This window comes from Cariama cristata, unplaced genomic scaffold (genome assembly GCF_000690535.1).
Source record: "Cariama cristata isolate BGI_N322 unplaced genomic scaffold, ASM69053v1 scaffold31543, whole genome shotgun sequence".
Taxonomy (NCBI): Eukaryota; Metazoa; Chordata; class Aves; order Cariamiformes; family Cariamidae; genus Cariama; species Cariama cristata.
In genome coordinates, this window is record NW_009610634.1 from 19,243 (window position 1) to 24,262 (window position 5,020).

A 5,020-nucleotide genomic window follows, 5' to 3' on the forward strand; every position below is an offset into this window, starting at 1 on the left:
CTCCTCATATGAGTTAGGGCGACAGACTGTAACTGAATGGGGCTTCTAATAGAAAGTGCTGCTTAGCAGATTAATTAGAGTAATGTATTCACATAGAGTAAGAATTCACATATTCAGCTGTACCCATAGGAAAAAACGTACTGAGTTTTGACAAATTAAAGTACTATCATGGTTCAGTCACGTTAAAATAATCTCCAAACTTAGTACAAGCAATGAAATCTTAACTCATCTTAGGAAAGTCCTTTCGAATGGATGCATTTCTCTTGTCCTGAACCTCGCTGCCCATTTCAATGCCAGAGTCACCCTCCAGAAGAGCCGGTCTCCTGCAGAGCCGTGGGATAACTCTCCTTGGGAGCGATGCTCAGGGAGAGACACCAGATAGGGAAGCTGCACACCCTGGAACAGATCTGTGTTCCAGATTCGTGTTGACAAACATGGATTGCAATCACTATATATTAGATAGAGGGTTCTTCATTGTCCATAATGTTACAAATTATACACAATTACTAGCAAAAATTGTTATAAAGTTTGAAACTTGGACCTCCTCTAATGTACATGAGCCACGTTTGCTAGTAAGGCAGTGAGCTGGGGAAACCTTTTCCTTGCATTTATAGGATGCTGGACTTCAGGAAATACCATCCCTGAAAAAAATGGGCTCCTTATAAAATACTCTGAAGATGAGGTGTCCAACTGCTCAGAAAAAAGCACACTGTGAACAGATAATAAGTAAGTGAGCTGGTTAAAACAGATAAAAAAATTGTATACCATATTCTTATTCTAGTATCCACATGGGGATGGCTAAAATACATTATAAATCTCTCATCAAAAAGCCTGCTATCTTAAAACCTGAAATGAATCCAACTACGCAACACTGCTGTATTCCTCTCTGTGCTTCCTCTCTTGGAGAAGACGGATACATAAAAGCAGATCCTACCCGCTGACTCATTTTGCACTATAAAATATATTTGAGGTTTGAGAATAAAGGAATTATCCTGGCTTGTTAAAAAGCTATTTACCTCCATGTTTATAGTTCAACATTACCAGAATAACTACTGCAGTGTACTGTTGTTATTATTATTATTAAGAATAATAGTAATCAATATCTAACAGCATGAATGAGAGCATACAGACAGGAGTTATCACTCCTCTCTGCAGTTCCAAACCTCCTCTACAGGATTTCATAATAGTAGGTGGACAATAACAGAATTTTATAAAATACAAAATAAAATATTTAGTGGGCACGAATTACATACTGGGACAACCCCTAACACTTCCAAGTTACCATGTTCTTTGTTAACCACGTGTGCTACATTTCTGAAGTTCCACATCTTTCTTTCCTCAGTTTTACTGAGTTTCCTCGCATTGCTCCTTAGGGCTCTTCAGACAACCCTTGTCACTGATCATCACAGGGGCTCAGCCCCAACACTGCTGGACGTTTTTGATATGGATAACATGGAAAATCATCTACAGGGCAAATGGGCACAGGTTATCTAGTAATAACATAGATTACCTTCTTCTAGAGATTTATAAAAAAATCATGAATTATCTGATTTATACAACACCAATGCTGTATTTAAAGATAAACCTTGCACTGCTTTCAGTGAATCTGGAACCAGAGCGTAACGGTACCTTTGACCTTATATGTAGGCACATTATATGTCACCATTTTAATTTAGCTTTTATACGATTATTTTCCTTTTGCTAATGTTGCATTGTATGCAGAAGTTCATGTGCAGGAGACTGCTTCTCCTATACCAGCTGAATTACAGATGCTAACCCTTCAAAAAAAAAAAAAACCACATATGTTTTCCACATGTGGGGTCTTTTAAAACCAGTTCAGGAGCCCTGTACCATCTTGTAACCACATAATCTGTATAAACATCACCAGGGGTAGCTAATGTTTAAACAAAACCAAAATCACAAAATTTAGTAATTCCACTTTGTGTTAACAAAATATTCTCAGGTTTGAGATCATGGTGTATAACAAAGGAAAGAAAAAAAAAAAAACCCAAAAGAGTTTAATACGAAGTAGGTTCTGTTTGCTTTAAAAGTTCTGAAGGCATGAAAGCGTGGACTGAAAAAAACCCTCCTGCTACTTCAGGATTGATTCTGTGAGGCACACAGTGCCCTCATTTCCCAAAGCCATAAATGTCCTGATACATATCTAATTAACAATAACATCTAATTAGCAACTGCTTAATGTAGGTGATGAGCGAAAGACAGCGGGATTTCTGCACAGTACAGTACAGGTTTCTGCACAGTACCCCACCCATCAACAGCAGGAGAAACCAAAAGGGATTAAAAGAGGTGAGAATGCACGAAGGAGAGTACAAGGCGAGAGCAGGGAAGGATAAGCAAGCTACTGCCACAGCAGGGAAGACAGCTGCTAAAGTTGTCACGCAGTGGGCTGGATAAAGTACTGAATATTTCCAGCTTTTCAGAATTTCAGAGATGGGTCCAAATCTACTCTGCAGTAGCACTACTACTATCCAAGTACTTCTCCGATCACCTAGTCCAACGTCTCTTTACTCTGTTGTTCCAATTCTCCACATCATTTCAAGGCAATTGGAAGTTTTAAACTATGAAACAAAACCTTTTTCTCAATAAAGAATTAACACTTTTGATAGCTGTATGATAAAACACTACAAAAAAAGAAAAGGAGTGATCTGCAAGTGATAACGTTTTATTTATGATCAGTCTTTCAGTTCTTACATTATTGTTGTGAAGGTACTCAATTGCTTGTAGTAACTGGAAAAGATATTTTTAAGCCTTTTGTTATCCAATCCACAGAAATAATGCTGGAGTTCATCTAGAATTGTATGATCGATAAATTCAAACACTAAGCAAGGTCTTTTTTTTCTGCCTAAATACATGAATCAGGCTGACAATATTCTTATGATGAAATTGCTGTTCGTAAGAGGAGAAAAACACTTTCTACCACGGCTTTTTATTTCAGTTCATACAGACTTCCTCTTTAAAATGTTGATAACAAGAACTATAATTTGCTTAATGAAAGATTAACATCATTTTGAAAATACACTAAAAGTCTTTGTTTCTACTCCATCCTTCCTCCAATATTCAAACATATTTACCAAGTTATTTTTCACAATGCATCTCCAGGCTCTGAACTAATACTGCTGAGCCAGGAGTACAGCAAAGAAACGAGCTGCTCTTTTCATCAGCTTAAAAAATACCCTCTTGAATGTGTTTTACTTATACTGATCAATCATAGTTAAGAACTCACATATTAAAAAATCACATTAAAAATGTGCTATTTCACATTGAGGTCCGCTTATCATTTAAATTTTACATTACTATCTGTTGATGTTTTGAAGCAGCTTTATGTTAAAACCAAAGCTAGTTTTAACTTAGTACAAAAGTATCTGACCTTTTAATTACCATAATTTTTTTTTTTTTTAATTGAGGGCTACACTTTCCCTGGTATTACATCACCTTAATGCCACTGAGACCCAGGACGTCAGTCTGCATTTAGAGGTAAAGCCTCCACATACACTAACTTTGAGAGATGCTGAGGGACCTATACGGCAAAATGTGCCATTATGCCTAATTAATAATTGATAAGAACTAAATTTTTAAAACATTCAGTTACTGCAAAGAGTGGAAGTGGGCTGAATATACAGCATAAAAGTTATAACCTTGTAATCTGACTGCAAGTTATTGTTCCTGTACTTTGCAGAAGTTCAATTAAATCCGAGTGAGCTGGTATCTCCAGCTAGGGGAGAATCCAACACGACCTATGTCCAGACTAAAATTCTTGCAGACCTCTCATGGACACAGGTCTAAACTCAAATATTACCACTGGGCTTTTAGGGGAGATCTCCCCACTGCACCATAACAACGCTGAAGTATCTTTGTGAGGAAATATTTGGAGATAATCCCTCTTTTGTTTAGGGATGGCACAGAACTGGTATAATAAATACACCGCCCCTTTTGCAGCCAATGTGCACTGGGGATCCTGGGAAGAGAGCCAAAGCAAAGTGATGTAATCCACCGCTGGCAAAAAAGGCCACCTGGGGAAGCTGGGGCAGGACACAGTGTGAGCTGCAAGGCTGACCTTTGAATTGCAGAAGCAGGAGGCAAAGCTTTTCAGCCAGTTCTGCTTCCCCTCTCCTGCGCTGAGGACAGGCAAGAGCTCTGGTACCCGCAACACCACCCAAGCAGGATACTTAATAACTCGCCAGAACTCACACGTATTCTTCCACTGCTTAGTTTAAACCGGGACTGCTTTTGCCAACGTAATTTCCAAACTTTGTCTCCAGATTTTAAATTTACTTTAGATGCTCATTTTAATTTGGCAGCAAAGTATGGTAGAAACAATTTCATGCTGTTTTGCACACAAAGCAGCCTATGAGTCACCAGGTACCCTGGAGATGATGGCGGTCTAATTTTCAAGCCATTTCCCCCTTGTTTTACACATTTAAAGGTGCTAACCTGTAGAAGCTTTATGTCTGTCATTGTGGTTTGGTTAACAGATTTTTGTGATTTCTCACACAATATTTTAATGTCCACTGCGTGTCCCATGTCCTCATGCTTGCACTTCACTGCTGCTCTTTAACTTCCCCTCACACTTTGCCAAGGATCTCGTACATCTTAATCATTGAAGGGCAAAAGTTTTAATTAATTTGAGGCACATACAGTTCTTTAAACATATTTACAGTGTTTCAAGAAGAGTAACACCCACAGACAGCAGCACTCACACTATCCTAAACGTTTCTGCAAGCCCTTGAGACTCCCATGCCCTCACGCCGGCTGTTTTTAAAACATCTATGGGGACAGTCAACAATCAGCTTTACACTCATACGCATTCACAGAGGCCCCTCCAAACCCCACCTTTACACGCGTGCCATTTAAAACGCGGAATTAAAATTTTAAATAAACTAAACACGGCCCCATCTTCTAGGATAAAGCGTGACCAGCGTGACTCGGTAGGGCCCGGGTATCTGCGTTATCCCACTGTGCCAAAACTGGTTAATGGTCGTTTTGAAAACGGCCCCGCCTG

General features: G+C 38.9%; 1 pseudogene; it reads right to left on the reverse strand.

The window, feature by feature from the left end:
- Positions 1-555: 555 nt before the first annotated feature.
- On the reverse strand, positions 556-4,610 carry LOC104159924 (annotated as a pseudogene).
- Between the last annotated feature and the right edge of the window lie 410 nt (positions 4,611-5,020).